This window comes from Haemaphysalis longicornis, unplaced genomic scaffold (genome assembly GCF_048455015.1).
Source record: "Haemaphysalis longicornis isolate Haplotype H1 unplaced genomic scaffold, Haemaphysalis longicornis Haplotype H1 scaffold_58, whole genome shotgun sequence".
Classification (NCBI taxonomy): domain Eukaryota; kingdom Metazoa; phylum Arthropoda; class Arachnida; order Ixodida; family Ixodidae; genus Haemaphysalis; species Haemaphysalis longicornis.
In genome coordinates, this window is record NW_027526401.1 from 1,459,651 (window position 1) to 1,472,021 (window position 12,371).

Sequence of the window (12,371 nt, forward strand, 5' to 3'; positions counted from 1 at the left end):
CACAAACATCCCAGGCGGCTATTGGCTACTGGCTACACCCTGGCTGCAGAAACAAAGTACTGGCACCGCCAGGGATCGGACCTGACCCGCATAGAGAAAAGGAGCGAGAGCCGCCGTCTTGCCGACAAAGCTACACCCACACGTGGAGACGGGGGAGACAGACGGTGGTTTGGATTGAGCGTCTGGGGAGGGGGAGAGCGCTCTTTGGCGGCGTTGCATGAACAAGAGTGAGGGGAAGCAGTGATCGATGAGAGATGACGCCAAAGATGTATGCGTGTTGCCCTACTCCTCACCTTTCGACAGACGCTAAAAGTGGCCGCCAGAAAAGGCACGTTCCAAATTGCGCAGTAAGGCACTGGCACGTGCGACATGAATGCAAGCAAAAAAGAACAGAACGCCCGCTCGCGCTGTTATAGGCAGGGGGCGCGCGAGCACTGCGAAGGCAAGAAATTGGAATTGCATTGGACAAACCTCCGTTCAATTCACTAAGAGAGTTGTGAGACAGGGAGGCGAAGAGCGTGAAGGGGGCAGCAGCGAGCGGATGCCACGTGTGTGAATTCAAGTGACGCCGTATGGGTAATCGTTGTGGATGTCGTTTGCAGCTCCGCAGTCCAACCACATTGACCCCTATCAAAGGGGGCGCCAAGTCCCCAATCTACTCAGTCAGACCTGTCTCGTGCTTGTTTAAAGTTTTGAATTATGGCCATGAAGGTCTTTGACCATAACGGTGGCTGAGGACCCCTGTGGTTACAGTCCAAGAACTGTTTACTTCCTACCTTTACCCGGGAAAGCCGCTGAACAGAGAAAAAACATTGCGAGAAGTACGTCATCGCTTCATTTTCGTTTTTGCAGGAATGGCGAATTGATTGACTGATCATTCAATTTGCCCAGCGCTTAGCCGTTGGTCGGGAGCACTTTGCCCCAGGCGGAATTCTTGGCCATCTGGACGAGCCGGGTCTGGATACACCGGTCGGAGCTGGGTAGCGCGGTCTCCTAGTTCTGCTTCGTACATGTGTTGAGTAAAGACTATTCTGCCTACTGTTTTCCGGGTCATTTTTCCGGAGAGAGCGGGACCATATCACGTGATCGATGTGGGTAGCCCTGTCCCCGCACGCCTTGTATTTACCTGAACAGAGCTCTAAGTAACATCGACTGTAAGCCAGTGGACTGGGTAAACAATCGGTCTTCAGCCGTATCCACGCCACCGAGTGCAATGTGCTCAGGGTCTTGCTCTTTTTTGGCTATCTTGCCCTTTCTAGCCTATAGTGGTCAATCGCATCCCGGTAGTGCACCATCGTGTCCCTTCCCGACCGCGGTATTGACTGCGTTAGGAGGTTCGGCGTCAGCTCGGTCAACGAAAAAGCTTTTTTTTTTCTGCCTTGACCAAGGCTTCCTGTAAAAATCGCTCGAGATGTAAAAATCGCCATATTTTACGATATTGACGTCCATAAATGCGGTGAATGTCAACAAATTCGTGATACGCAGTTATTGATTCTTATTAGCAGCAACCGTTTCGAACAACTTGTCATTATTTTGAGATAATATTTTCCAAGTTGTTTACGCAGTTATTAAAATCTAGTGATGTAGGTATATTTCTGTGGTTCCCAGAAAATGAGAATGAAAAGCGCTGATGACGTCCGCGCAAGAGAAATTTTACTGTATAGTGGCAAAAAAGTCGACAGAATCGAACAAGTTTTCGCTTGAAACTTAGAGGGGCCATGCAGACAAAATACAAGGTTCTTGTATTCGAAAGATTTGGTGTTTCGTAGAGCCCCCAGCGCTTGTCCGGCAGCAAACGATGCTTCATTCACTGAGAAATTAAACAGTTTAAGCCAAAAATTTTTATTCTTCTGATAAATTGTGTGTTAAGTGGCGTCTTCGATGACGTATCCACGGCAGGTGTTCAAGCGAATGTTAGTGCGCTGTTTAGTCTGCAGCGTAATGCGAAATGCCTTGTTTACCACCAGTCCTCATATATGGCGCCACCATACCGCTCAAAAGCGCTGTCCGTACTTGCTTTGTTTCTGGCCGTATTTGCACCTGGCTTGTGGTTTGTGTTACGGTTGGTAGTAATCGTTTCGTGAAACATTGGGTACGCTAGACCAACACGGTCACGTGAGACAATGTCGCTGACGCCAATCGGGCAGATTCGTATGAGACAACCCCAAAGTGCCGTAAGTGGCTTATTGCGGTGCAGCTATAACAAGCAGAGTGCGCGCAGTACCAACAGTAGCACGCGCTCGTCCTTCTGTATTTGCGAGTAGTATTTTCGTAAGTTCCATTGTTTACCCCACTATTCTCACTGCTATAGTACAAGGCATATGCATTAAATTTGAGCACAAAAATCTCGTTTTGCAAGCTTATAAGCCCTGCCCGAATTGCGTTTCCTTGAGCGGCCTCCTCCAATTGCACAGCCACCCATAATACGTCATATGCTCTAGTGCGGGAAATGAGCTAGTAAGTCGCTTGGCCATTCTCTTTTTCCTAATTATATAGCCTAGTTGAATGAAGTTTGCTAAAAGTGGTGTCAGTGTTATTCGAACGCGGCAATCTTTCGAATAAACCATACTTGCGTTTTGTTCGCATAGCCCCTTTAAATCTTCATAACGTCTGGGGTAAGTTATTAGAAACGTTAAAAGAGGAGAGAAACCTGGCCGGATTATCGGCAATAAGGCCGTCGATATTACAAAAGAGGTTCACCGTAGAAGTAGCAATGCCAGAAAAAATGGGGTGGACAGGGTTGTAACCCTTGTCAATCCTTTGGAAGAGGTAGAATCTACCGGGCACTGGGCTTAAAGCAATACGCTACCCTCCAAACACCACTGTGCGATCATCAGAAAATTCTCAGAGAAGCCCTAAATGGACACTGGGGTGAATTTGTCGAACTCCTGTTTTTGTTTGCATTGCATAGACTGGCTCAAATAAACACACTTTGTTATTTGTCCGGTTCATAAAGCAGTATTTAAGTTGTAAAGCCCGAAAGAAGAAAAAATACCATGCGACATTTGCGGCAGGAGCTACAGCAGCAGTGACGCGTATTTGTCTTGCGATGTGATTGGACGATGTCCAAGGTTGGAGTTCATACCAGTTTCGGTTTTCGTACCGTGCAACAGCACGCTTGGCATCCGAGGTTATCGTTAGTTGGGCATTCTCGATATCTCAGGAATTGGGTCAGATATCGAGAATGGGTCAGATAAGCCTGCCAGCACCGAGTAGAAACGTAACATTCATTGGCCGAGGCGTACGCACTGGCTGAACGCCCTCAGCGTAATCGGAGACGCTCAACTGCGAGGCGATTCGCCCCACCTTCTGAAACTGCCTGGCTCGCCCCTGTGTCGTAAGAGGCGTGTTCGCTCCAGGTCAACAGTCGGCTGATTCGGCACTGTGCCCACAAGCAGTCGGTGCTTATGTCAACACCACGCTAACGAGAACTCGCCAGCGCGTCAGTGTTGTTACGATTGAGCCCGTCGTTGGGCTTCGTTTCAATACTCCTCGGCTGTGCGGCGAAGCCTCCACTACGTGCGCCTTTCAGACAAGCCCCACCGTGTTGGTGACTCATGTTTTCACGTCTCGACAAGTCCGGGTCAGACGCTTAGCTTTCGGCGCGTTTCAAACTTCGACGGTTACAGGCGAAGCACGTCTCAACGCGCTTCAAGGACACAGAGGCCCCGCGATCCCAGCGGAGTCCTCCTCTCTCCCCTCTCTTGGGCTCAGCGTGCGCTGCTACTACCGACTGCTCACCAACTCTGGAAAGAGTGTGGTGTGTGTCTGTGACGTTCGTGGCGTGTGCACAATCTAGAGGGAACGCTAGAGGGGACAGCCTCAAATGACCACGAATATCTTATGACTAGCGACTGTGCCACTAAGGAAGGATAAGCGATCGCAAATGTGTGCTGGTGCTGCTGACTGGTGTGCTAGTTAACCCTGCGCAATAAGTGCTTCAGTTGCAGTTTTAGTTCTATTTTTTATTAACTATATTAACTTCTTTGACTCTTCTCCCGCCTTTAACTGGCCTAGATGGTCTTCAATTGCATACCAATCGCACAGGCACATGCAGCACAGCTCCAGTGAAGCGAAGTCAGCGAAGCGTCGCACGTGAGCCTGTGTGGAGCCACTTTGACTTCACAGACTTTACGAAGCGTGATACAGTATACAAACTAACAAGCTAAAGCCAGATTCTTCCGTGCACAAACCTTGTGGAGGCTTAGTTTTAACTGAGCGAACGAACTGCGACGATCCCCCGGCGGCCGGCCGACTGACTCTGACGGAGGGTCGAAGAGCGGCGCAGTAAAGCCAAACCTGCTAGAGTAAGCATCACACGAAACGACACAGTAGATTGGCGATGTAGATGCAGAGAGGAGGGCAGTACTTTCGAATTGATTTTTCTACTAAATAAGCCGCGTAAACCCACCGAGAGTTGTCGAAACATGGCCCGGGTACTCCAGACGTCAATTTGCGCCAATAATGTCACACTGTTTACAAATCACTTCAGCGTGCCCTTCAGAAATATCTTAGTGCATGGGAAAGGTAGTCCCTCGTGGCAGCCTATTATAGGCGCTTGTTCGCCGCCCCGGGTGAAAGACCTGCAAGCATCTGCAGACGGACTGCGTTGTTAGCCTCACAGCTAGCAATTACGCCCACAATGTTCATGTAACATTCACGTGCACTACTTGAAACAATGTGTGTAAGCTAAATACCCGCATTGACAGTAAGTATACCGGATATAGTTGTCAACCACTGAACTCTCGCCTTAATGGCCAACCGGCCAATGCATTGAATTATTTAAAGTCTCAATACCAGTCGAACAGCATTTTAACCAACTCGAGCTCATTTTGACGAGCCTAAACTATATACAACGTCAAAATTTAAAATGGACACAGAAAATGCCGGGAATCATATTTAATTAAATCATCCGAAACGTTAGAAACGAAGGTTTTAGATGATAAAAGACAGATGAGACCCTGCACCCGAGTATCTCTAAGTTGCACCCGAGCAGGGAACAAGAGCTCGTTCAAGATAAGCCGCGACGTGACCAGGTAGCGCACGTGGTCTTCAGCCGCGGTGCATGATGTGTTGCAGTCGAAGGATGCGGTGAAGCAACCCGCCATTTCCAGAAGCCTGGCCTCGCTGGATGGGGGATGCGGTGAAATTGGTGACTGCGGCAAGTTGGACGTGCGCTCGCTGATCCGCCGAAATGTCGTCACTTGGCTCCTTGTACGTCCGCTTGACGTCATTCTATGTGGGAGCAAATAAAAAAAAAGGAGTCAGAAACTCGGGTAAAACAATGTTGAGGCATAGGCGTAAGAATAAAATATTACAGTGGTGCGCAGTTAGGATAGCGGCGTTACATTATTGCACACCTTGATAATAGCGGTGCATGATCGCTACCCATACCTGTCGCCCCCTCCACACGACTGAAGTGGTTACGGAAGGACTTTGTGCTGTTTGAACAGTGGGGTAGTCCACTGGGTGAACCTCCCTAGATTGTTATTGCGACGGCACATAGCAACAGTTTGAACGGGAAGCACGCATTTCGCCTTGAAGTATCTTCGTCCGGCGCCCTATAGAACCGTGGAGGTAAGCGGCCATATGCAGTTGTTGAACAGTGTCCGCGTGTGCGTGCGTGATATCGATAGTATCGAACAAGTGCAGCAAGTTAAGCAGCTAGCGAGTGGCTGTTGACTATCTTCGAATCCCGCCAAAGTGGCCGCAACAAATAACAGCTGTAGACTGAGTGCCGCTTCTGCTCCTACATGAACATCACGACGAAGCCATTTGATACGCTCTCCGGGAATTATGGGAAACATAGGGTGGGGTCATCATCAGGACAAGCATTTTTACCTCATTTGAGGGCAGTGATATTTTTCCCCAGTTGAGGAGTTAAGAGGGCACTGATATACGACGCCAAATCCCCTTCCCTGAACTGGACCCGGTGCAAAGGAGGGGGGGGGGGGCGAAGAGAAGTACCTACATTCATGCGCTTCCCCCCGTGTCGCTTAGCGCCCTTGTGGGCAAGCTCCCTCCTGCGAATTTCACTCTTTTCCCGCCCCTCCCTCAATGCGGCGCCCCAGCTCGAGGACACATGCATTTGCATGGCGCTACCACGTCGTTTCGAAACGACGTCTCTCGTTTTAGAGAATTGGGCCCCTGGATCCACACCTTCTCTAATCTTCCTGCGCGTGCCGTAGAAAACAAAGAGCTCACGCTTCGACATTTCCCTCATTCGGCGAAACGTTACCTTATTAGGAGTGTCCTACGACACACACACACACACACACACACACACACACACACACACACACACACACACACACACACACACACACACACACACACACACACACACGCACACACACACACACGCACGCACACACACGCGCACGCACACACACACACGCACGCACACACACACGCACGCACACACGCACACACACGCACACGCACACACACGCACACACGCCCGCGCACACGCACGCACACGCACACACGCACGCGCACACGCACACACACGCACACATGCACGCACGCACGCACGCACACGCACTCACACGCACACGCACGCACTCCCGCACACGCACGCACACACACACACACACGCACACACACACACACACACACACACACACACACACACGCACACACACACGCACGCACACACACACGCACGCACACACGCACACACACGCACACGCACACACACGCACACACGCACGCACACACACGCGCACGCACACACACACGCACGCACACACGCACACACACGCACACGCACACACACGCACACACGCCCGCGCACACGCACGCACACGCACACACGCACGCGCACACGCACACACACGCACACATGCACGCACGCACGCACGCACACGCACTCACACGCACACGCACGCACTCCCGCACACGCACACACACACACACACACGCACACACACACACACACACACACACACACACACACACACACACACACACACACACACACACACACACACACGCACCATCGAAGAAGAGTATGAAAACAAATAGTCGCGCGAGAACATGCGCACATATTCAAGAGAGAAATGGGAGAATGAACGGAGAGCACAACGCGGCAGCACGAGTTCCAGTAGCTGCATGAAACGGAGAGAATCCCTGCTGCTGAGGACGCAAGCCGCTTGTGTCACGAAGCGCCATGCGGATCAGCTACAACAATCTCGGGCATGGACCCGAACGAGGGCGCCCGGGGGAAGTAGCGCCAACCTAAAGCCCCTCCATACTGCTCTCGTCCGCCGGTCGTGATGGAGGGGCTTTAGGGTAGACAACGCCACACAGAACTTCAGAGGTTGCCTGTTCGTCTCCTCTCCCGAGTGCGACGACACGGTGCCTCGTTCTCCCTCCGCCCCGACCACACTCCCTCTGAACCAACCTAAACTGCTCGATGGATTGGTTCATCGCTAACTCTGTCAATACAAATGACGCCCTTTTGGCGGAGAGGGAGTCTTCGGCGAAAGAGACTGGCTCAAGTGGAAACAAACAAACACACACGCACAAAAACAAACAAATAAACAAACAAATAAGCAAACATAATACTCCGTTTCTTCGTTGATAACATAGCCGAAATTTTGTTATAAGGGCGACCTGGAAGGTATGTTTCATAAGTGCGGAGTAACACGTCTCGCTTGTGAGATGCTTTGATTGATTGATTGTAGGGTTTAACGCGCCGACGCAACGCAGGCGATGAGGCGCGCCGTAGTGGAGGGCTCCGGATTAATTTTGACCACCTGGGGATCTTTATCGTGCGCCGAAATCTCGTACACACGGGCGTTTTTGCTTTTCGCCTCCATCAGAAAAGCGGCCGCCGCGGCCGGGAATCGAACCCGCGACCGCTTGTGAGATGCATTTGCGTGTTCAAGTACCGCAGCACGTAATGGCTGCGGCTGTACGCTCGACGTCACGACGTCACACACACCACACTCTTTCCAGAGTTCGTGAGCAGTCGGTAGTAGCAGCGCACGCTGAGCCCGATAGAGGGGAGAGAGGAGGACTCTGCTGCGATCGCGGGGCCTCTATGTCCTTGAAGAGCGTTGAGACGTGCTTCGCCGGTAACCGTCGAAGTTTGAAACGCGACGAAAGCGAAGCGTCTGACCTGGGCTTGTCGAGACGTGAAAACATGAGTCACCGACACGGTGGGGCTTGTCTGAAAGGCGCACGTAGTGGAGGTTTCGCCGCACAGCCGAGTAGTATTGAAACGAGCTCCTCCGCCGGGGGTCCGAGGTCCCGATGGATAAGGGTCCTCAACCTTTGTCTGGAGGGATGCTTTCGGAGAGAAGTGCTCGCCAGATGCTCGACGCCAGGTCTGGGCTGTACGACACCGTGCTGGAGCTTCACCGGGCCGATCACTGGACGAGTAGCGGCTCCCCAAGAACGTCTCTGGCTTGGTCAGGCAAGCAACCGAACAACACAGGAAGACACAACCGCATCGCCGGCAAGTGCGAAGAGAAATCCACACTGAAGCTCTATCAGGCTTTTAGTTGCGAAAAAATACGCTAATAACTAACTACTCCAGTTATATTTTAGCCCAGCAGTACTTTAGACAAGCACACAAACTTGAAAGGTGACATTTCGCGTGATTGGAAATGTCCCACACAAAAGAAATGTAATCGTAAAGGGAGAACCCTTCTCCAGGAAAAACAATGAAATTGACAAAGTCAGGCGTCTACAGGCCACTTCTGGCGCAGAGAGCCGCGATTTGAGCTCTCGTCATTGACCTGAGCTTTTCCCAATTTGTACCGCACTTTAGGTGCACCCGTTCTCTGAAAGCGACTGATGCGACCGCGTGAAAGGAAACCGGCCGTTGTTTTCGACAAAGGTCGAGCGCTCGGAGGAGCGAGCGGGATTTTCCACCGTTGTTCATACGTTAGGCGCGCACTCCTTCTTGGAGGCGGCGTTCCCTTGGCGGGATGCAAGCTCACGGCTTTACCCCTTGGCGTGCCCGCGTTGAAACACGCGCCGCAAGTACGCGCAGAAGTTTTCCCTCTCTCCTCGTTGCTCACCTTTTCGCGAACGCGTTCGGCAAGCGAACATCGGAATGCGTTTACGTTCTCTTCTCTAGGCTGGTTGGTTCTCGACTTCGGCTCAGCCGCAGGCGACACCGGATTCTCAAATAGCTCAGCCGATGTTGGCCTATCATCGGGAGCATCAGCTGGGAGTGACAAGGGCACGAGGAGCTCTTTAGACACCTTGTAGTGCTTGTAGTTCCCAACAGTCACTACCTTGTCGTCCCTCGCGCTTTCGGCGGCAGCCTCAGCAGGCGAAGACCGAAGCGTGTTCCCGTTCTCCTTCCTCACTGCCAGAACTACACTAAAACCAGGCTGCCCTGTCTCAAAAGACGGCGCAGCCGCCCCAGACACCTGAATCTCTACGAGCCCGGCTGGCCGTTGCTCGAGGTCAGCTACCTGACCTGGTGGCAGGACGAAATCGGCTTGCTCAGTGGCGAGATCGTCATGACTCCCGACTGAACCGTGCAAACCGTTTGCTGCCTCGACTGCAGGCTTTCCCACCACGTCGCTCGTTTCTGCACTACCGTCCGAAGGAACAAGCTTTGTTTCAGCGGACTCGTGTTGCCTTTCGGTAGCCTCATGGTTTACGCATTCCAGCGAAACCTCGCTATCTCGCGAAGTGTTCATGTTCAGATCGGTAGCCGTTCCCAAAGCCTCCCGCGAATTTGAACCACCTGAACACTTTGCCATGGAGGACTTTTCTTTTCTCCATGCACTTTGCCGAGATCTCCGAAACCAACTAAGAAACGTTTCCGCTCTCAGTGGACTTAAGTTGCCCTCGGTCGTCAGCCTCCGGAAATGCGCTATCTCCGCTGTCTCTCTCAGCCACCTCGCCGCGCTGCAGGGCCGCAACCGTCGCTTCCGACTCGCGCTCCCGAGCGTCTGCTACTGGCAGCGCTGGCACGGTGCTTTCCTCGAAAACGAGGTCTTTTTCGAGCAACAATTGTAACTCTGGCAGCTTCGCTTTATCGCGCAAGAGTTGAATCTCGTGCTCGAGTGCTTTACCCTCCCGTTGCAGTCTCTTTAGCTCAAGCCTCCTTCTTTCCCGTCGGATTTGCCTGAGCTCGAGGTCGTACCCTCGCATCTTTTCCTCGTGTTCCTGTCTTTCTCGCTCAAGTAGAAGCTTATGTTCTCGCTATCTTTCCTGACTCTCGAGTTCCCGTTTGTGCTTCTCTCGCTCCTGTTCTCGCTTTCTTTCCTCCCGTTCCTCACGCTGGCGCTCAGCGTCTGCCTCTGCAGCCTGACGTTTCGCGGTCTCCCTTCCATTGATCCGCTCAATGCATTCCGACAGCTCCTCATCGTCAGCCCCAACAGCGAGTATAGCCTGTATAAGCTCTGGCTTTTTCAGCGCGTCCGTAACATCCAAGCGCAACTCTTTTGCAAGCTCCAACAACTGCGGTTTTTTCAGCGCCTTCAAATTCATGGCCGGTCTAGATTACTGCTTTTCCACTGCTCCAAAAATGTTTTTCGCGAATAACCCACGCGACAAAAACACACGCCCTACCAGCTATTCTCAGAAGTCTGGTAAAACTCAGTGAAGAAAAGTCTCGCACTCACCACTGACCGCCGTGAATTCTGCGAAGTCCGAAGCCGCCTTGACGTCCGTGGTGTTGGATCTCGCACCGCTGGCTCCAGGTGTTAAGAAGTTGCCATCCGACCGCTGCCAACAAGTTGTTGCGACATTGTCATCCCACCGCTGCCCCCAGTTGTTCCGTACGGGAAGGCCGACTCGAGCCGAGCTCCGTCGCCTGTGACATACGTGTGGTAGCGTGGTGTGAAGCGAGCGGCCAGCCGCTGTTGCAGCCGTGAAGAAGTCCAGAAGCCGTAGGCTAACGTAACTGTTTACGTCATAGCGAGAGATGAGCCGAAGCCAAAGAATGCCCCGACGGGCGAGGTAACAGTACAGGACTCGAGCAGAGTGACAGCAATGATTCACTGCTCAAACAGGAATGGGGTATAGCGCTTGTGGAGGTCCGTATTTATATCCAAAAGCGCCAACGGCCAAAACAGCGTTCCCTCTAGATTGTGAACACGCCACAAATGTCACAGACACACACCACACTCTTTCCAGAGTTCGTGAGCAGTCGGTAGTAGCAGCGCACGCTGAGCCCGAGAGAGGGGAGAGAGGAGGACTCCGCTGCGATCTCGGGGCCTCTGTGTCCTTGAAGCGCGTTGAGACGTGCTTCGCCGGTAACCGTCGAAGTTTGAAAGGCGCCGAAAGCTAAGCGTCTGACCCGGGCTTGTCGAGACGTGAAAACATGAGTCACCGACACGGTGGGGCTTGTCTGAAAGGCGCACATAGTGGAGGTTTCGCCGCACAGCCGAGGAGTATTGAAACGAAGCCCAACGGCGGCCTCATACGTAACAGTCCCCAGCTACCATAGCCCTCCATGAGGAGAACAGTAAAATACCTATAAGAAAGGGTGCCCGATAATATGCATCCGGAGAGGAACAAAGAAAGACGAACCCTTCGTCTTAAGGCCATCCTGAGGCAGATCAATAAGACTGAACCACAACCCGAACTGTACTACACTGACGCCAGCCTCCGAGAGGGGACGGGTGTCACCGTTGTCGTAGATGGGAGCTGTGGTGTAGGTCAGTGGCGCCCTCCTTCGTAGCTTATGGGCATTTGGTGCGCCGCTGAGTTGGACAGTTAATAATAGATGTCGTTGTCGAACAACACTCGTGATTGGAGTTAGGCAATCACGTGTGTAGGCGTGTCGTTGTGGGTCATCGGCAATAAACGGCCGCTCGTCGGTACAGTCTATTGTTGGGCTCAAGCGGGTCGGTCTCGCACTCCTTGCTCGTGCCGTGGACTGGTGTGCCTGCGTACGTCGCGCCCGCTCCAGCGCCGGGCCCTTGTCGTCGGTCACCGCCCGCGACACAGCAAGAGCCATGCGCTCATCACAGCAGGCACAGAACTTTACCTCAGTGCAGCCACCGATATGAAGACAAGGGCAATCGCGCGTTCTATAGAGCACTCTTGCCATGCATTCTGCGCCAGACACCGGTACAGTCGGCGAGTCTACGCCGACTCACAGGCCCCATGCCGACTTCTCTGTAACCGAATACACAGAAATACCGCTCAGATACTCAACAAGGTCTTCGCTTCAGGTCAGAAGTGCTACAAGGAGATCTTGGTACCTGGGCACGAAGACATGCCAGGAAATGAGAGCGCACACGCATCCGCCTGAGCGTTACACCACCGGGCGTCTGAGCGTGCACTTCCACATTCAAGGGAACGTAGGACGCAATCAGGTCGTCAAAAACCAGTTGACGCCAGAGGTCTCCTACGGGCAGCCCGTCAAAACAGACAGAAGCTCCCAACACCAC